At 45.6% G+C, this 22,038-nt stretch overlaps 1 protein-coding gene across 3 annotated transcripts in view; it reads left to right on the forward strand.

The window, feature by feature from the left end:
- The window catches only part of ERCC6L (ERCC excision repair 6 like, spindle assembly checkpoint helicase), a 57,792-nt gene that overhangs the window by 1,275 nt on the left and 34,479 nt on the right, over positions 1 to 22,038 (forward strand). Inside the window, exon 1 of one of the 3 annotated variants that reach the window (XM_044305896.1) lies at positions 15,352 to 15,432. The exons of the other annotated variants lie outside the window; for them this stretch is intronic. The gene's annotated coding sequence lies outside the window, so the exon portion shown is untranslated. Of the gene's footprint in view, positions 1 to 15,351; positions 15,433 to 22,038 lie in introns of those variants that run through there. 3 annotated transcript variants of the gene reach the window in all.

Raw genomic sequence — 22,038 nt, forward strand, 5'->3', positions numbered from 1 at the left:
GAAAGAGCCCTAAGTGTGAAAGTAGCCTCAGACGGATCCGTCCAGACTTTACATTGAAAGTCAATGGGGGACGGATCCATTTGAAGATTGAGCCATAGTGTTGCCTTAGGCTACTTTCACACTAGCGTTCAGAGCGGATCCGTCTGAGACGGATCCGCTCATATAATGCAGACGGTGGCTCTGTTCAGAACGGATCCGTCTGCATTATATTGTAAAAAAAATTCTAAGTGTGAAAGTAGCCTGAACGGATCCGTCCAGACTTTTACATTAAGTCAATGGGGGACGGATCCATTTGGAGATTGAGCCATAGTGTCATCTTAAAACGGATCCGCACGGCCAGGCGGACACCCGAACGCTGCAAGCAGCGTTCAGGTGTCCGCCTGCTGAGCGGAGGCTGAACGCTGCCAGACTGATGCATTCTGAGCGGATCCGCATCCACTCAGAATGCATTAGGGATGGACGGATCCGTTCGGGGCCGCTTGTGAGAGCCTTCAAACGGAACTCACAAGCGGACACCCGAACGCTAGTGTAAAAGTAGCCTTAGCGCGGTTGGTTGCCGCCTTGTTACTGCCCAACCAGGCACTTTGAATAATTCATGTGGCTGAGAGTGATGTCACCGGCATTCACTGCAGAGATTTTTATATATTTTTTAAAATATTTTTATAGTTTTGACTTTTCAGACGTGGCAATATGTGATATGTATATTTATTTATTGTTCATATATTTTATATGTAAAATTGGGAAAGAGTTTAAGCATGCATGGGATAGGCATAAGGCCGTCCTTCATATAAGATAGGGCCAGGGGCTATTCATAGTATTCAGTATATTGGGCAGACTAGATGGGCCAAATGGTTCTTATCTGCCGACACATTCTGTTTCTATCTCACCGGGATTTTGTGTATAGAGCTGAGGACATGGGTTGCTAGATGGCTGCTAGAACATCTGCAATATCACCATAGCTCTGTGTGCTTTTATTGTGTGTGTGTGTGTGTGTGTGTGTGTGTACATATACAAATTAACCTTGAGTTGAGTCCTGTACATGAAATGAGTCAGGTACAGGACTCATCTCAGGCTAATTTGCATATGGATCCGTTTTTTTACAGAATAAAAGTACACAGAACTATGGGGATTGGGTATTGCGGATGTGCTAGCAACCCATGTCCTCAGCTCTATACCTAAAATCCAGGTTACAGGTTCCCTTTAAGGACACAGGGCGTATCTGTGCCTCCTGTGTATTTCTGATCACCGGCGGGCGGTGATCGGAACAAGGTGCCTGGTGAAATCATTGAGCAGGCTCCTTGGTAAATAGGGGGGGTAAAGTTGACATATTTGGTATTGCCGCGCCCGTATCAACCGGCTCTATAAACATATCACATGACCTAACCACTCAGATGAACACCCTAAAAAAAAAAGCTAAATAAACAATTTTTTTTCCACCTCATGGTACGAGGAGATTGACCCCTGACCTCTGTAGGGGCAGGAACAGAGAGGGTTTAAATCCCACCCCCAACACCAGTGTTTCCTGGCCCTACAGAGGACAGGGGCAGAGATAGTCTCCCTGTGGGGAGATGAAGACGGATCTTTTTCATGACACCTACCGGTGTTCCCCCTGCCCTCCTGCGGTCGGCGTACTAATGCTGGGCAGGGGTGAAGGAGGGAGGCCTCGCTCAATTATTATATGAGACTGCTCCCGGACGCGATCTCCCGCCGAGCCTCCGTGGCGTTTGCCGGGTGCGCACCGAACAGGGCTCCAGATGGCGACCAAAATGGTCGCCAATGCGACTTGGAATTGCAAAATGGCGACAAGACTTTGTAGTCTTGTCGCCATTTGCGCCTAAACCCTCCGCCGCTCTGTCTAAGAAAAATAGGCTTTCATCCAGACACGCTGCAGCCGTCTGCTGGCTGAAGATCCGCCCCCTCACACTACTCGGCATAGAGGGTGGGCGTGGCTTGGGTTCCCGCATCTTGTGCTTCCGCTTCCAGCAGTCTGCTTCTGAATTCACACGTCTGTGAGATCCCGGCCCGGAGTCCTGCTGAGTGCAGGAGCGCACGGCGTCATTGGTTGCTATGACGCCGTGCGCTTCCTGCTGCCGCCGCTGTACAGTGTTACACTGGTATGATCCCAGTGTATTACTGTAGTGCGGCGGCAGCAGGAAGCGCACGGCGTCATAGCAACCAATGACGCCGTGCGCTCCTGCACTCAGCAGGACTCCGGGCCGGGATCTCACAGACGTGTGATTTCAGCACTCCTACATCGCAAATCCCATCAAGCTCCCAGCAGACCTTGGACTCCAGTTTTCCCTCACAACAAACTGATGTGACTAACAAGTCTCAAACGTTTAATGGCTTCCCTAATCTCATAAACTTTAAGGAGCCTGAAACATGGGTATGTATTCTGCATTTGTTCTTGTCCATATTCCCCAGTTTCTACAGTGCTGATTGCACATTATTAGTACTCAGGACCATCATTACTGCATAAATAAGGTTAATTAGTAATTAAAGGGATTTTCAAGAACTTTAATTCAAAAGAAATTAAGCGCAGGAAATATGAAAAAAAAAAAAAAAAACTCGCTCGCCGGTTAATTCCCGGCCACTCCAGCACTGATGCTGTTGTCCCCAGCAGTTTTTTCTTTCCTGAAGTCATGACATGGAATATGTCCATGTGACCATTGCAGACAATTACTGCCGTCATTGGTGATGCCAGCATATGCAGCAGGTGACCGTAGACTCGCATCATGTGAATGTACAGCACCAGAAAATAAGGAAGGATCAGTGCAGGAGTAATGTGGGATTCAACTAGTGAGAGTTTTTTTTATTTTTTTTTATTATCTAACCTATTGCTGTCCCTTTTAAGTACTGAGTACAAAATGTTTAAAGGGATTGTCCAGTGCAGTGCAAAATTTTAGTAAAGTGTTTGGAGTGGTTTTATATTAAAGAATCAAAACTCGCCATCCCTCAATCCCTGATGTTCCCGTTCCAACTGGGTTTCCACTGGTCTCTACTTAATGGTCCAGTCTCCACAAGCAGAAAAATGCCAGGAGAAGCCTGCTCAGCCAATCACTAGCCATGGCGCTATACTTTTCTTGGCCAGTGATTGACTGAGCTGGCATTTCCTATGTGCAGAGACCAGTGGGGACCCATTAAGCATTGAAATAGGAGTGGCAGGGGATCAGTGGTGGTGAGTATTGATCCTTTTTAAACCACCCTGAGCACTGTACAAAATTTTTTGCCTCCCTTGTCAACTCCTTTAATATTTTTCCAAATCAGCACTAAATGACGTATGTACTAGTGATTTCTAGTGTGTTCCTGGTTTAAGCTGTCCATGCACTAATGATGGACAGCCTTGACACCTATAACAGGAGTTAGATTGCTGTGTTAGATTATTTTTATTCATTGCAGGTGCTGATGGCCTAGTAAAAAAGTAAATTAAAAGCTCATGGTACGGTACTGTTCACAGACCTGCCTCATTGGGCATGTGCCAGCTGACTTAATCAACATGCACTGCTTAAAGGGCTTATTGTGTCCTCTCAGACTTAGGCCTCTTGCACACGACCGTATGCATTTTGCGGTCTGCAAAAAATGGTTCTGCATAAAATACGGATGACGTCCGTGTGTATTCTGTATTTTGCGGAACGTAACAGCTGGCCCCTAATAGAACAGTCCTATCCTTGTCTGTAATGCAGACAATAATAGGACTTGTTCTATTTTTTTGCGGAACAGAAGTACGGACATACAGAAACAGAAAGCACACGGAGTAACTTCCGTTTATTTTGCAGACCCATTGAAATGAATGGTTCCGTATTCGGCCTGCAAAAAATACAAAAACGGAATGGACATGGAAAGAATATACACGTTCGTGTGCATGAGGCAGATGGCTTATATGCTCCTAAGCATCCCAGCTATATTATATATATTTTAAATTTGGCGACTAAAAATTTCATTTGGCTCCTAAATTTTTCAGGTTAGGAGCCAATGGCTCCTTCATATTTTTTTTAGTCTGGAGCACTGACCGAAGCGCTTCTGAAGGCGGCTGATGTCACTTCCGCCACAAAAAGTACAACAGCAAGCGATCAAAAAGGCGTATGCCCACCAAAATAGTATCAATCTAACAGTCACCTCATCCCGCAAAAAATGAGCCCCTACCTGAGACCATAGACCAAAAAATATGGCTCAGGATATGGAAACACTAAAACATGCTTTTTATATATATATTTTTTTTATTTAAAAAATGATATTATTGTGTAACACTTGCATAAATTAAAAAAAGTATACATATCAGTGCTCCAGACAAAAAAAAATGACCAGGAGCCAATGCCTTAACTAAAAAATTTAGGGGCCAAATTACATTTTTTAGTCGCCAAATTTAAAATGCATATAATAAAAAAAAAAAAAGGACTTTGAGAAGGAGACGCAGGTCACAGTAGTGAGCCAGCACTACATATAGGAGAAAACCACAGAGCTCTCACATCCAGGGACATCTTCTAGGGGACAAGGTGACAAAAAATGTCGAATTGCGTGGTTTAGAGGTGTTTTTTTTTTTTTTTTTTCTTCCTGTTACGGCCTTCACCGAGCGGAAATATTTTTTTATATTTTAATAGCTCACACTTTTTGGGACGTGGCGATATGTAATATGTTTATTCTTTATTGTTTGTAAATTTTATATGTAAAACTGGGAAGGGGGCCATTTAAACTTTTTTAGTATTTTGGTATTTTTTTTAGTTTTTTTTAACTTTGTATTTAATAACCATTTCTACCCTTAGGGACTAGAACCTGGATCTTTTCATCCCTTATGCTATTTACCCTGATAGAGATCTATCAGGGTGAATAGGATCTCACATCTCCCTGTGCTTTGTGCACATGGCAGCCAGGGATTCAGTAGTGTCCTGGCTGCCATGGTAACGATCTGAGCCCCAGCAGTGTAATCTGCCACTGCCACCAATGGAGGGGATGGGACCCTGTAGCCACCATAATACAATTGGGGGGGGGGGGGGGGGAGGCACGGGACTTGTGGCCAGTGATAATGGGGGGTGATGAGGCTTTGGGAGGGCGTACTGCATCAGCAATTAATGTAATTAAAGAGGACCTTTCGTGGGTCGAAAGAATATGAACTTAGTAGTAGGCTGCATAGAGCGGCGCCCAGGGATCTAAGTGCACTTACTATTAGTCCTGGGCGCCGCTCTGTTCGTCCGCTGTGGCCCCTGGTATTTTCACAGCGGACGAACGGAGCGGCGCCCAGGACTAATAGTAAGTGCACTTAGATCCCTGGGCGCCGCTCTATGCAGCCTGCTACTAAGTTCATATTCTTTGGACCCATGAAAGGTCCTCTTTACCTCCTTTATACAATTGTCTGCAGCGGTATCACAGACCCGGCCTCAATAACAGGGCATGCGATCTGTGGCACCTGAGGGGTGCCGCGTCATGCCCTGTTATTGAGGCCGGGTGCCGGGTCTGTGATACCGCTGCCTATACTTATGTTTTACATTCATTGGTGGCGCAGTGGCGACAGCTCCTCCCCTCCTCCTCCCTGCTATCTCGCCATTGGTGGTAGTGGCCGCCGCGTCACAGTGGAGAGGGAGGGACTCCTTCCTTCTCCACTGACTGTGCTACTGAAGAGAACTTGGGCTGCGCAGGATTGCGGCGGTACAGTCGCAAATGGCGACAAGACTAAAAAGTCTTGTCGCCATCTGCAAATTTTGGTCGCCATCTGGAGCCCTGCATATTGGGTATCGCCGCGTCCGTATCGACCGGCTCTATACAAATATCACATGACCTAACCCCTCAGATGAACACCGTAAACAATAAACTGTGCTAAATAAACAATTTTTTTGTCACCTTACATCACAAAAAGTGTAATCGCAAGCGATTAAAAAGTCATATGCACCCCAAAATGGTGCCAATCAAACAGTCATCTCATCCCGCAAAAATCATACCGTACCTAAGATAATCGCTCCAAAACTGAAAAAACTATGGTTCTGACACTAAAACTTTCTTTTTTTTGTTTAAAAAATGAAATCGTTGTGTAAAACTTAAATAAAAAAATTGTATACATATTAGGTATCACCGCGTCAGTGACAACCTGCTCTATAAAAATACCACATGATCTAACCTTTCAGATGAATGTTGTAAATAACAAAAAAGTGTGCCAAAGCAGCTATTTCTTGTTACCTTGCCTCACAAAAAGTGTACTATAGAGCAACCAAAAATCATATGTATCCTAAAATAGTACCAACAATACTGCCACCCTAAAATGTTTCTAAAATGTGGTAACTTTTTTGGAGTTTCTACTCTAGGGGTGCATCAGGGGGGCTTCAAATGGGACATGGTGTCAAAAAACCAGTCCAGCAAAACCTGCCTTCCAAAAACCGTATGGCATTCCTTTCGTTCTGCGCCCTGCCGTGTGCCCATACAGAGGTTTACGACCACAGAATTAGGGCCATAAATACTGTTTTGTTTGGCTGTTAACCCTTGCTTTGTAACTGGAAAAAATGAAATAAAATGGAAAATCTGGCAAAAAAGTGAAATTTTGAAATTATCTCTATTTTCCATTAATTATTGTGGAACACCTAAAGGGTTAGCAAAGTTTGTAAAAATCAGTTTTGAATACCTTGAGGGGTGTAGTTTCTAGAATGGGGTCATTTTTGGGTGGTTTCTATAATGTAAGCCTCGTAAAGTGACTTCAGACCTTAACTAGTCCTTAAAAAGTTGGTTTTTGAAAAATTCAGAGAAATTTCAAGATTTACTTCTAAGCCTTTTAACATCCCCCAAAAATAAAATCCTTCCCAAAATGATCCTAACATGAAGTAGACATATGGGAAATGTAAAGTAATAACTATTTTTGTAGGTATTACTGTGTATTATAGAAGTAGAGAAATTGAAACTTGGAAATTTCCCAATTTTTCAAAATTTTTGGAATTTATTTTTATTTTTTATAAATAAAAAGCATTTTTTTTTTTTACTCCCTTTTTTTTTACCAGTGTCATAAAGTACAATATGTGACGAAAAAACAATCTCAGAATGGCCTGGATAAGTCAAAGCGTTCGCCACATAAAGTAAGGCTACTTTCACACTTGCGTTCGTGGCTTCGCTTGTGAGTTCCGTTTGTAGTGGCTCACAAGCGGCCCCGAACAGATCCGTCCAGCCCTAATGCATTCTGAGTGGATACGGATACGCTCAGAATGCATCAGTCTGGCACCGTTTGTCCTCCGCTCCGCTGGCGGACACCTGAACGCTGCTTGCAGCGTTCGGGTGTCCGCCTGGCCGTCTGGAGGCAAACGGATCCGTCCAGACTTGCAATATAAGTCAATGGGGACGGATCCGTTTGAAGTTGACACGGTATGGCTCAATTTTCAAACTGATCCGTCCCCCATTGACTTTCAATTTAAAGTCAAAACGGATCCGTTTGAAAAAATTTTTTTTTTTGTTCATGGTAATGCAAACGGATCCGTTCTGAACGGATCTAAGTGTTTGCATTATAGGAGCAGATCCGTCTGTGCAGAAACCAGACGGATCCGCTCCGAACGCAAGTGTGAAAGTAGCCTTAGGCTACTTTCACACTAGCGTTCGTCGGTCCGCTCGTGCGCTCCGTTTGAAGGAGCTCACGAGCGGACCCGAACGCAGCCGTCCAGCCCTGATGCAGTCTGAATGGAGCGGATCCGCTCAGACTGCATCAGTCTGGCGGCGTTCAGCCTCCGCTCCGCTCGCCTCCGCACGGACAGGCGGACAGCTGAACGCTGCTTGCAGCGTTCGGGTGTCCGCCTGGCCGTGCGGAGGCGTGCGGATCCGCCCAGACTTACAATGTAAGTCAATGGGGATGGATCCGTTTGAAGATGCCACAATATGGCTCAATCTTCAGGCGGATCCGTCCCCCATTGACTTTACATTGAAAGTCTGGACGGATCCGTACGAGGCTATTTTCACACTTAGCTGTTATATGCTAAAAATAATGCAGACGGATCCGTTCTGAACGGAGCCTCCGTCTGCATTATTATGATCGGATCCGTTCAGAACGAATCCGATCGAACGCTAGTGTGAAAGTAGCCTTACACTGGTCAGATTTGCAAAAAATGGCCTGGTCCTGAAGGTGAAATTGAGGATTTAAGTTTTTTTATTTAATAGCTATTCCCCCCCCCCCCCCTTAGGGGCTAGAACTTGGGATCTTTTAATCCCTTGTCTTATTCACCTTAATAGATCTCTACTAGGGTGAATAGGACTTCACACTCTACCTGCTGCCCTGTGCATAGTACACACAGCAGCAGGGAGCAGACTATGGCAGCCAGGGCTTCAGTAGCGCCCTGGCAACCGATTGGAGCCCCGCGATTACACTGCTGGGGCTCTGATCAGAAGCTGCCACTGCACCACCAACGAGGGGGGAGGGGACACTGTTGCTACTGCCACCAATGATTTTAATACTGGGGGGGTTGAGGGGGGCGCACTGTGCCACCAATGATTAACCTTTAATACTGGAGGCTGGTGCGGGCAGCAGATCAGCAGCAGTTAACCTCTCGGGTGCCGCACCTGAGGCGTTAACTGCCGCGGATTGCAGCTCCCTGTCAGAGGCAGGGTGCTGGCTATGTGATTCTGCTGCTGGCACCTGCCTCCTGTATTAAAGGTTAAAGAGGACCTTTCATGGGTACGTGGCAGGCCACATAGAGCGGCACCCAGGCATCTCCCTCCACTTACTATTATATCTGGGCGCCGCTCCGTATGCTAATTAGTACTATCGGAGCAATGGGGAGAAGACATCATCGACTTCTCTCACTTCCTTCTCCCTGGCTGTAGCGCTGTCTAATCGCAGTGCAGAGCGTCACAGCCAGGGAGAAGGAACTCCCAGGGAGAGAGGCTGATGTCTGCTCTCCATTGCTCTGATAGTAGTAATTAGTATAAAGAGCAGCAGACGGTAACTGGGCCACAGCGGGCGAACGGAGCGGCGCCCAGGAATAATAGAAAGTGCAGGGACATCCCTGGGCTCCGCTCTATGTAGCCTGCTACTTAAAGTCCGGACCCATGAAAAGCCCCCCCCCCTGCCCTTCTCTCTTTATTGGCTCTTTAAATGTATACAAAGTTGTCAATTTACAGAGATATTTCTCTCACCCAGCATGGGTATATGTAAAAATACACCCCAAACCACATTGCCCTACTTCTCCTGAGTACGGCGATACCACATGTGACACTTTTTTGCAGCCTAGGTGTGCAAAGGGGCCCAAATTCCAATGAGTACCTTTTTAGGATTTCACAGGGCATTTTTAGGCATTTGGATTCCAGACTTCTTCTCACGCTTTAGGGCCCCTAAAATGGCAGTATAAATACCCCACATATGACCCCATTTTGGGAAAAAGACGCCCCAAGGTATTCCGTGAGGGGCATGGCGAGTTCATAGGAAATTATTTTTATTTTTATATTTCCTTCACAAAGTCTCCCTTTGCTAACTTGTGACAAAAAGTTCAATCTGTCAAAAGCCGCTATATATAGATGTAGATATATACAGACGTGGACAAAATTGTTGGTACCCTTTGGTCAATGAAAGAAAAAGTCACAATGGTCACAGAAATAACTTTAATCTGACAAAAGTAATAATAAATTAAAATTCTATAAATGTTAACCAATGAAAGTCAGACATTGTTTTTCAACCATGCTTCAACAGAATTATGTAAAAAAATAAACTCATGAAACAGGCATGGACAAAAATGATGGTACCCCTAACTTAATATTTTGTTGCGCAACCTTTTGAGGCAATCACTGCAATCAAACGCTTCCTGTAACTGTCAATGAGACATCTGCACCTCTCAGCAGGTATTTTGGCCCACTCCTCATGAGCAAACTGCTCCAGTTGTGTCCGGTTTGAAGGGTGCCTTTTCCAGACTGCATGTTTCAGCTCCTTCCAAAGATGCTCAATAGGATTGAGGTCAGGGCTCATAGAAGGCCACTTTAGAATAGTCCAATTTTTTCCTCTTAGCCATTCTTGGGTGTTTTTAGCGGTGTGTTTTGGGTCATTGTCCTGTTGCAAGACCCATGACCTGCGACTGAGACCAAGCTTTCTGACACTGGCTAGTACATTTCTCTCTAGAATTCCTTGATAGTCTTGAGATTTCATTGTACCCTGCACAGATTCAAGACACCCTGTGCCAGACGCAGCAAAGCAGCCCCAGAACATAACAGAGCCTCCTCCATGTTTCACAGTAGGGACAGTGTTCTTTTCTTGATATGCTTCATTTTTTCGTCTGTGAACATACAGCTGATGTGCCTTGGCAAAAACTTCGATTTTTGTCTCATCTGTCCACAGGACATTCTCCCAGAAGCTTTGTGGCTTGTCAACATGTAGTTTGGCATATTCCAGTCTTGCTTTTTTATGATTCGTTTTCAACAATGGTGTCCTCCTTGGTCGTCTCCCATGTAGTCCACTTTGGCTCAAACAACGACGGATGGTGCGATCTGACACTGATGTTCCTTGAGCATGAAGTTCACCTTGAATCTCTTTAGAAGTCTTTCTAGGCTCTTTTGTTACCATTCGGATTATCCGTCTCTTAGATTTGTCATCAATTTTCCTCCTGCGGCCACGTCCAGGGAGGTTGGCTACAGTCCCATGGATCTTAAACTTATGAATAATATGTGCAACTGTACTCACAGGAACATCTAGTTGCTTGGAGATGGTCTTATAGCCTTTACCTTTAACATGCTTGTCTATAATTTTCTTTCTGATCTCTTGAGACAGCTCTTTCCTTTGCTTCCTCTGGTCCATGTCGAGTGTGGTACACACCATATCACCAAACAACACAGTGATTACCTGGAGCCATATATATAGGCCCAATGGCTGATTACAAGGTTGTAGACACCTGTGATGCTAATTAGTGGACACACCTTGAATTAACATGTCCCTTTGGTCACATTATGTTCTGTGTTTTCTAGGGGTACCATCATTTTTGTCCATGCCTGTTTCATGAGTTTATTTTTTTACATAATTCTGTTGAAGCATGGTTGAAAAACAATGTCTGACTTTCATTGGTTAACATTTATAGAATTTTAATTTATTATTACTTTTGTCAGATTAAAGTTATTTCTGTGACCATTGTGACTTTTTCTTTCATTGACCAAAGGGTACCAACAATTTTGTCCACGTCTGTATATCTATATCTCAGCACACAAAGATGTGGGTGCAAAAAATCCTCCTAAGGCTACTTTCACACTTGCGGCAGTGTGATCCGGCGGGCAGTTCCGTCGTCGGAACTGGCCGCCGGATCCGCCGATCTGCTGCTGCCTGAAAGCATTTGTGAGACTGATCCGGATGCGGATCCGTCTCACAAATGCATTGCAAGGACGGCTTGTCATGCGGACCGACAGATCCGTCTTGTACATTTTTCGCATTTTTACCGATCTGCGCATGCCGGAACGACGGATCCGGTATTCTGAATGCCGGATCCGGCGCTAATACATTCCTATGGGAAAAAATGCCGGATCCGGCGTTCAAGCATGTCTTCAGTTTTTTTCGCCGGAGAAAAAACCGTAGCATGCTACGGTTTTCTCTTTTGCCTGATCAGTCAAAACGACTGAACTGAAGACATCCTGATGCAAACTGAACGGATTACTCTCCATTCAGAATGCATGGGGATATGCCTGATCAGTTCTTTTCCGGTATAGAGCCCCTGAGACGGAACTCTATGCCGGAAAAGAAAAACGCTAGTGTGAAAGTACCCTAAGGGACCTGAGACCAAGGTCCCAAGTATGGATAATGTGGCAAAAAGAAGGCAGCACTCCAGATGATTGTGGATGGTTTAGGCTACTTTCACACTAGCGTTCGATCGGATCCGTTCTGAACGGATCCGATCATAATAATGCAGACGGAGGCTCCGTTCAGAACGGATCCGTCTGCATTATATTGGCATATAAAAGCTAAGTGTGAAAATAGCCTCGGACGGATCCGTCCAGACTTTCAATGTAAAGTCAATGGGGGACGGATCCGCTTGAAGATTGAGCCATATTGTGGCATCTTCAAACGGATCCGTCCCCATTGACTTACATTGAAAGTCTGGACGGATCCGCACGGCCAGGCGGACACCCGAACGCTGCAAGCATCGTTCAGCTGTCCGCCTGTCCGTGCGGAGGCTGAACGCCGCCAGACTGATGCAGTCTGAGCGGATCCGCATCCATTCAGACTGCATCAGGGCTGGACGGAAGCGTTCGGGTCCGCTCGTGAGCCCCTTCAAACGGAGCTCACGAGCGGACCGACGAACGCTAGTGTGAAAGGAGCCTTATTCAGTCATCAGCGACGTTTCAGCTCTCACCATGGAGCCTTTTTCCAGCTGAGTAACATGTGCCAAATTACATCTATAAATAGTGCAAGTAATTGACTAGATACAAATTGATACATCATATAATAAAGTGCAAATGCATAAATATTACAGCCATATTACAAAATTGGTCAGTGTAACAACGTGATTCAAGATAGCAGCATTGTCAATATGTTCATAAAAATTTCATAGTGTCATGAAAACGATACAGAATCACAAAAACTCCATAATTATTAATCACAGGTGACAAGTGAACAAATGTGTTAAACATAATATAAATTAAAAACCTTTGAATGGATCACTTCAGGCAAAGTGGACATGATGGGAGCTTGTTGGCGTCCGGAAAGGAGAACGGCGCATGCGCCGCTCCAACCGCTATCGCGAGATTCACAGTGGTAATACAAGACGTGCAAACCACATCAAAGATGGCCACTTTAGAGCATTGCTTCAGGGCGCATGCGTGTGCCAAAACACTGCCCATGTAGCTTTGACAGGCACTCGTATAGTGCCTGAGCGCCGCAGCATCCAGCAGACAGAGCTGACCAAGCATCGGGGGCCGGCGGGTCAACGTCGGTCACCAATGGGATATCTGTATCTACGTGGCGGTACGGTAGTCACACCGTCATTACAGCACATCCGCTCCATGTCCCTCACAGCCGTAAAGTGGGATCTGTGTGTCCAAAAACCACTGTCCGCTGGAGGGGCACGGACCAAACTGCATCGGGGCTCATACTGTATAAATATGATATTTATGTTAAATGGGACAGCAACCGTCTGTGTGGATGCAACCCAAGCCCAAAAAGGGGCTGGAATTGCACCAACCCACAGACAGCGACTGTCCTCAAACATTAGTTGTACATACTGTAAAGTGCAAAAGATAGAGGAGTAAAGAAGGGTCGCCAACAAGATTCCTACAGTCATCGCCATATGTGAACATTCGTATGCTGTATTTCAAAGTCATATCCTATGGAAAAAAGGAAGAAAAGAAAGTATTTTCTATTATTGTATTCTATTCCACATACGTCATCGAACCAGAAGAGAAGACACACAAACAATGACTAGACAATCCTAAACTCTACATTTAAACCATGTGGCTTAAGGGTACCAAGTGTGTAAATCCAGTAGAGCTCACAAGTTTTACTCGGTCACCGCCTCGCCTTGAGAGAGATATTTGCTCCAAAATTCTAAAGCGCAGGTCATTCTGTGTATGTTTAGCTTCAGTAAAATGTTTGGATACAGGGAGATCCATTTTTTGTTTTCTGATAGAAAACCTATGTTGATTGAGACGAGTCTTGACGTCCCATGTGGTCTCCCCAACATATAGGAGGCCACATGGGCACATCAGCAGATAAATAACATAGGAGGAATCACATGTTAAGTACTGTCTGATCTTGAACCTCTGTCCCGAAGTGGGATGCACAAGAGTCGCCTCTCAGCATCAATTTACAATTGATGCAGTTGTAACAGGGATAACACCCTTTACGGGTAGAACCAAAGTAGCTTTCACATGTCTCCCTGTTAGAGCCAATATCGGATTTAACTAATCTATCACCTAAGTTGGGACTGCGTCGATAAGAGCATAAGGGTGGCAGTTTAAACTCCTGCACTTTATCAAAGTTGCTGGTGAGAATTTGCCAATGCTTTTTAATTATAGCAGCAATCCTGCCACTATTTGTGCTAAACTCCGACACAAAGGGAATTCAAGCCTGGGAACATTTATGGTTACCTAATCCCTCTCTGATGACTTCTGTAGTGAGCGGTTTGACTCTATTGATCTGTTCATGAATCAATTTTTTGGGGTACCCACGTGTCTGGAATTTGGACCCCATTTCCTGCAATCTTTTCTCTGCTATTACCGTATCTTGGACAATTTTTTTGACCCTCAGGAGCTGACTAAAAGGAAGCGACCTTATCATAGGTTTTGGGTGGTGACTATCATAACGTAATACAGTGTTTTTGTCTTTCGGTTTCACATATTAGTCCGTCACTAATTTGTCATTGTGAATACTGACTTGAGTGTCCAAAAATTGCAAAGAAGTCACTGAGTGTGCCAATGTAAACTTGACACTGGGATTAATAGAGTTCCAAAAACTATGGAAAGCGATGAGGTCCTCCGTGGCGCCGACCCAAACCAGGAAAATATCATCAATGGAACGCCAGCACATGGCTGAAGTGGTGGCTCACATAGACGATAGACTCCTCAAGATGTGACATGTAAAGATTTGCATAGGTCGGCACCACGTTGGACCCCATCGCAGTCCCACGTAACTGTAAAAAGAAATCATCCTGAAACAGGAAATAATTCCTAGTCAGGATGAACCTCAACAAGGAAATCAAAAAACGTTGACAGGTAATACTATAATCTGTTTTATGTAGGACCTGTTCAATAGCCTGTATGCCCAGTTTGTTCTATAGAAGTATATAGGCTTATCACGTCAAAAGAAGCCAATACTGCCCCCTTTGGAATACACAGACCGTCAATTTTAGTTAAAAAGTCGCTAGTGTCTCTAACGTATGATTTTGCGGATTTAGCAAAGGGACACAAAATCTTGTCAAGGAAAATAGCTACCCTACAAAACAATGAGTCCATCCCCGCGACGATAGGACGTCCAGGGGGTGAAGTCAGAGATTTGTGTATTTTGGGTAGGGTATACAGAATGGGTGTGGCAGGTTTATCACAATACAAGTAGGCAAAAATTCTCTCATCAATAATATCTTTTTCTTTAGCTTCAATTAGTATTTCCTTGAGCTCTCTCAAGAGTACAAATTTCGGATCATTGTAAATCTTTTCATACACTTTAGTATCTGAAAGCTGTTGTTTGATTTCGGCTACATAGGATCTGGTGTCCATGACAACAACCCCACCACCTTTGTCAGCAGACATGATGGTGAGGTTGCGGTCCGAAGCCAGACCACATGGTTTAAATGTAGAGTTTAGGATTGTCTAGTCATTGTTTGTGTGTCTTCTCTTCTGGTTCGATGACGTATGTGGAAAACAACATGTGCTATACAATAATAGAAAATACTTTCTTTTCTTCCTTTTTTCCGTAGGATATGACTTTGAAATACAGCATACGAATGTTCACATATGGCGATGACTGTAGGAATCTTGTTGGCGACCCTTCTTTACTCCTATCTTTTGCACTTTACAGTATGTACAACTAATGTTTGAGGACAGTCGCTGTCTGTGGGTTGGTGCAACTCCAGCCCCTTTTGGGACTTGGGTTGCATCCACACAGACGGTTGCTGTCCCATTTAACATAAATATCATATTGATACAGTATGAGCCCCGATGCAGTTTGGTCCGTGCCCCTCCAGCGGACAGTGGTTTTTGGACACAGATCCCACTTTACGGCTGTGAGGGACATGGAGCGGATGTGCTGTAATTCTGGACTACTGGGTGATGACTGTGTGACTACCGTACCGCCACGTAGATACAGATATCCCATTGGTGACCGACGTTGACCCGCCGGCCCCCGATGCTTGGTCAGCTCTGTCTGCTGGATGCTGCGGCGCTCAGGCACTATACGAGTGCCTGTCAAAGCTACATGGGCGGTGTTTTGGCACACGCATGCGCCCTGAAGCAATGCTCTAAAGTGGCCATCTTTGATGTGGTTTGCACGTCTTGTATTACCACTGTGAATCTCGCGATAGCGGTTGGAGCGGCGCATGCGCCGTTCTCCTTTCCGGACGCCAACAAGTTCCCATCATGTCCACTTTGCCTGAAGTGATCCATTCAAAGGTTTTTAATTTATATTATGTTTAACACATTTGTTCACTTGTCACCTGTGATTAATAATTATGGAGTTTTTGTGATTCTGTATCATTTTTATGAACATATTGACAATGCTGCTATCTTGAATCACGTTGTTACACTGACCAATTTTGTAATATGGCTGTAATATTTATGCATTTGCACTTTATTATATGATGTATCAATTTGTATCTAGTCAATTACTTGCACTATTTATAGATGTAATTTGGCACGTTAGGCTACTTTCACACTAGCGTTCGATCGGATCCGTTCTGAACGGATCCGATCGTAATAATGCAGACGGAGGCTCCGTTCAGAACGGATCCGTCTGCATTATTTTAGCATATAAAAGCTAAGTGTGAAAATAGCCTCGTACGGATCCGTCCAGACTTTCAATGTAAAGTCAATGGGGGACGTATCCGCCTGAAGATTGAGCCATATTGTGGCATCTTCAAACGGATCCGTCCCCATTGACTTACATTGTAAGTCTGGACGGATCCGTACGCCTCCGCACGGCCAGGCGGACACCTGAACGCTGCAAGCAGCGTTCAGCTGTCCGCCTGTCCGTGCGGAGGCGAGCGGAGGCTGAACGCCGCCAGACTGATGCAGTCTGAGCGGATCCGCTCCATTCAGACTGCATCAGGGCTGGACGGCTGCGTTCGGGTCCGCTCGTGAGCCCCTTCAAACGGAGCTCACGAGCGGACACCCGAACGCTAGTGTGAAAGCAGCCTTTCTCAGCTGGAAAAGGCTCCATGGTGAGAGCTGAAACGTCGCTGATGAGTGAATAAACCGTCCACTTTTTCACAATCATCTGGAGTGCTGCCTTCTTTTTGCCACATTATCCATACTATCCATATACACATACTGATTTTTTTATTTATCAATTGCAGCGGCTTCCTGTACTTCGCAGCTTTTTTTTTTATTGCCGCAGCGCTTGTGTAGTGATTGTGCAGTGATGAGAATTTTTTTTGGTCACTGCGGCGGGCAGGGTGTGGGTGAACGTACGTGTGGGCGACCGATTGGGCAAACACTGCGTTTTGGGTGGAGGGCGAGCTAAGGTGACACGAATACTATTATAGATCTGACTGTGGTGAGTTCTGATCACTTACAGATGCTATAAAGTGCCAATGCTGATTAGTGATACGCTAATTAGCGAATCAGTGACTGCGGTGCAGTGGGCTGGGTGCTAACTACCTACCAAAGGGGCCTAAACTAACCTAAACCTAACAGTCAATACTGGTGAAAAAAAAGTGACAGTTTACACAGATCACTTTTTTCCCTTTCACTAGTGATTGACAGGGGGTGATCAAGGGGGTTATTGGGTGTGTGGGGGGGAAATCTGGGGCTAAATATGTAGTGCTTGGTGTACTCGCTGTGATCTGTGCTCTCTGCTGGGACCAACCGACGAAAAGGACCCAGCAGAGAGCACAGAAGCCATTTAACACATTATATTTATAAATAGAATGTGTCTTATGGCTGGTGGTTCGTTATTTTAAGTCACCAACCTGCCAGCGCTGATCATTGGCTGGCAGGCTGGTGACCAACTCCTTGTGCGCCTTTTGCCGACCCGCACTGCTCATGTGCGGGCCGGATATGCGCGTCATCTCGCATCTCGTGAGATGATGCGTCGAGGAGGAATAACCTGGCCGCTTGCAGGACGCATCCCTGTGTTAGGCAGTCGGGAGGTGGTTAAAGAGCATCTATCTGCTTGATGGAACCTATTAAGCAAGGTTTACTGCCTGGTAGTGTTGATTATGCTGAGTAAAATGATGCTTTTCTCATGTCTGTAGGGTGAACTGCTGCAGATAGCTCTTCCTTTTTATATTTATTCAGGTTCACAATTTCGAACACCAAGGAATTTGGTGTGCCTCTGTGCACTCCCCCTCCCCTTTGACAGGCCTAGGCATCTGATTTTAGGCTTCTTTCGTACTACCGTTTTTTGCATTCCGTATTCGGAACCATTCATTTCAATGATTCCGCAAAAAAAAAAAACGGAATGTACTCCGTATGCATTCCGTTTTTCCGTTCCGTTGAAAGATAGAACATGTCCGATTATTGCCCGCAAATCACGTTCTATGGCTCCATTCAAGTCAATGGGTCTGCAAAAAAAAAAAAAAACAGAACACATACGGAAATGTATCTGTTCTGTTTTTGCGGAACCATCTATTGAAAATGTTATGCCCAGCCCAATTTTTTCTATGTAATTACTGTATATGCTATACGGAAAATCAGAACAACGGACAGCAAAACCCTGAAATAACCATACGTTAGTGTGAAAGAGGCCTTACCTGTGTTTTGGCACTTGAACGAAGGATCTAATGCTGCTTTCCAAGCTAATCGGGATCGTTGTGCAAGCACCAAGTACTGAGCCGACTCGGTGCTTGCACAGTGGATGTGCTGCTGCTTCCCAAGCTGGGAAAGCAGCATCTGATACGCTGCACAAGCACTGAGCTGTGAGAGCTAGCATCTCCGTTGAACATTTCCAGCAGAGAACAGCCTACCGGCTTCACCTGACCTGGCCTTGCCAGATTCAACAGATCACCACCAGATCCCTATTGACTATAATAGGATCCAGTGGTGATCCGCCCGGCATAAATGTCTGGTTTGACCGGACAAAAAACACTGCATGCAGCATTTTTTTGTCACCTAACAGATGACAATTATGCCGGCCCAAGCTGTTGGAACATCTGACAGATGAATGCGGCCTCAGGGCTCCTGTATGCAACCGTTTCATGTATGTGTTCTGCATTTTGCAGAACAGTGGGCCTATAATAGAATTGTCCTATCCTTGTCCGTAATGGTTAGAGACAAAAAATACTTTCGTGTGCATGAGCCCTTAACCGCCTCCGGTTCGTTAATCAGCTTTTGTACTTTTATAGTATCTGTAAGTGATCAAAACTGATCAGTCAGATCTATAATAGTATTAGTGTCACCTTAGCTCTCCCTCCTCCCAAAACGCAGTGCGTTCACCCACGCCCGCCCGGCCACAGTGACAAAAACAATTTGGGGGGGATCACTGCACAATCACTTTACAAGCACTGCGGCGATAAAAAAAAAAAAATCAGTTTTGACATTTTTTTTATCAATCGCAGTGGCCTCCGGTACTTCGTTAGCCTCCCATTTGTAAGACAGGCTTGCTTTTTTTTTTTTTCTTGGGTAGTCTCGGGGAATACCCCCTAAATTTAGTAGTCCAAATGTCAAACAAGGGGTATTCTTCTGAAGAGGCCTACAGGATTCTGACCCAGTCGGATGAGAAATGGGAACCCTCATCTGACGAATCTAGCGGGTCAGAATATGAACCTGTAGAAAGCAGTGGCAGTCTGACCCAAAGTTCGGACGAGGAGGTTGAGGTCCCTGATACCACCAGGCGTACCCGGCCCTGTGTTGCTAGACCACATGTTGCGCAAGATCCGCTTCAAGGGCAGCAGAGTGGGGCTGGCGCTGTCGGATTACGTGGTGAGGCATACATCAGCAGCGCAGCCCTCCCTGGACCTAATACCAGCACTGCCGTTAAACATGGTGAAGTGGCAAGCACCAGAAGGGCAGCAGAGTGGGGCTGGCGATGTCAGGTTACGTGGTGAGGCATATGCCAGCAGCGCAGCCCATCCTGGACCTAGTACCAGCACTGCCGTACAACATGAAGTGGCGAGCACCAGAAGGGCAGTTGAAGCTGGTACGGTGGCACGTGCAATAGTTACCCCGTCGCAGCCACCGCACAGACAGGCCCGTAGACCCCCTAGAGTCCCATAGGTGCTGGCAAACCCTGATTGGCAGCCCCCAACTTCAGCCGCACCATTAGTTCCCCCTTTCACCGCCCAGTCTGGAGTTCGGGTTGAGACAGCTCAGATCGGTTCGGCCCTGGGATTTTTTGAGCTGTTCTTGACTGTGGAACTCTTGGACATAGTCGTGGCAGAAACAAACCGGTATGCCACTCCATTTATATTCGCCAACCCAGGAAGCTTTTATGCCCAGCCTTTCCGGTGAAAACCCGTCCAAGTTTCCGAATAAAATAAATTTCTGGGCCTTCTCCTCAACATGGGTCAAACCAAAAAGCATGAATTGCGGTCATATTGGTCCACAAACCCAATTCATCACATGCCCATGTTCTCTGCTGCCATGTCCAGGGCACAATTTGAGGCCATCCTGCGTTTCCTGCACTTTAGTGACAATAGCACCTCTCGTCCCAGAGGCCACCCAGCTTTTGACCGGCTCCACAAAATTCAGCCCCACTTCAACCAGAAATTTGCAGATTTGTATACCCCTGAGTAAAACCTCTGCGTAGACGAGTCCCTTATACATTTTGCCGGGCGCCTTGGCTTCAAACAATACATCCCAAGCAAGCGCGCCCGGTATGGGTTCAAATTGTATAAGCTCTGTGAAAGGGCCACAGGCTATACCCACAAATTTCGGATCTATGGGGGTAAAATCAGACCCTGGAGCCGGTCGGTTGCTCTGACTACCTGGGGAGCAGTGGGAAGACAGTCTGGGACTTGGTGTCACCCTTATTTGGCAAGGGGTACCATCTTTATGTGGACAATTTCTACACAAGTGTGCCCCTCTTCAGGCATTTGTTCCTAGAACAGATTGGCTGCTGTGGCACCGCGCGAACTAGTCGCACGGGCTACCCCCCCAACGGCTTGTTACCACCTGTCTTGCAAGAGGGGAGAGGGCTGCCTTGTGTAATGAAGAACTGCTCGCGGTGAAATGGAGAGACAAGCGTGACGTTTACATGCTCTCCTCTATTCACGCAGACACGACAATACAAATTAAACGAGTAACCAGTGTCATTGAAAAGCCCCTCTGTGTCCACGACTATAATTTGCTCATGGGAGGGTTGGACTTCAATGACCAGATGTTGGCTCCTTTTTTAGTTTCCCGACGTACCAGACGCTTGTATAAGAAGGTGTCTGTATATTTAATTCAATTGGCTGCATATAATAGTTTTGTTCTCTACAGTAAGGCTGGGAGAACAGGATCCTTCCTCAAATTTCAGGGTGAGATCATCGAGAACCTCCTGTATCCAGGAGGTTCCGTGGCCCCATCCACCAGTGTAGTGAGCCGTCTACACGAGCGACATTTCCTCAGTGTCGTTGCCGGTACCTCAACCCAACCGTCACCCCGTAAAAGACGTCGTGTCTGTAGCAGTTGTGGAATAAGGCGTGACACCTGCTATTTCTGTCCTGACTGCCCTGACCACCCTGCCAATTCTTAAGGGAGTGTTTCCGGAAGTACCACACACAGGTACACTTAGCATAGGGATCACATCTCACAGGGCTATTAGGGCCCATTCACACACAGCTGCTGCAAACCTCTCCTTTCACCTGGGACAAAGTGCATAATGTATTTCGCCACATCTTTGGGCGATTTGCGCTTTGATTTATTCATCCACATCGATTGATGTGAATGGAGAAATCGGGTTTGCCAGGGCATATGAGCTAAGTGGGTATGGATGTTGGGCGGAGCTCCTATGTCCTGGCAGACTCCTTTCCCCTCCTTTAATTTTTATTTTGGCAGAGATTTTTTCATCCACATTGATCGATGCGAATGAAGAAATCTGTGCCGTTCATTTTTTCTTTCAGCCCAGAGGCTGAATGGAAAAAAAATCTCATTACCCGTATGCTCAATATAAGGAGAATAGCAGAAACTCCTAATGCTGGCCATACATGTAATGATTGCGGAGACCCTCAAATGCCAGGGCAGTACAAAAACCCCATTTTGGAAAGAAGACACCATAAGGTATTCGCTGAGGGGCATATTGAGTCCATGAAAGATTGACATTTTTGTCTCAAGTTAGCGGAAAGGGAGACTTTGTGAGAAAAAAAATATATATATCAATTTCCGCCAACATTGAATACCTTGTGGTGTCTTCTTTCCAAAATGGGGTCACATGTGGGGTATTTATACTGCCCTGGCTTTTTAGGGGCTCTAAAGCGTGAGAAGAAGTCTGGGATCCAAATGTCTAAAAATGCCCTCCTAAAAGGAATTTGGGCACCTTTGCGCATC

Source organism: Bufo gargarizans, chromosome 9 (assembly GCF_014858855.1).
Source record: "Bufo gargarizans isolate SCDJY-AF-19 chromosome 9, ASM1485885v1, whole genome shotgun sequence".
Lineage (NCBI taxonomy): Eukaryota > Metazoa > Chordata > Amphibia > Anura > Bufonidae > Bufo > Bufo gargarizans.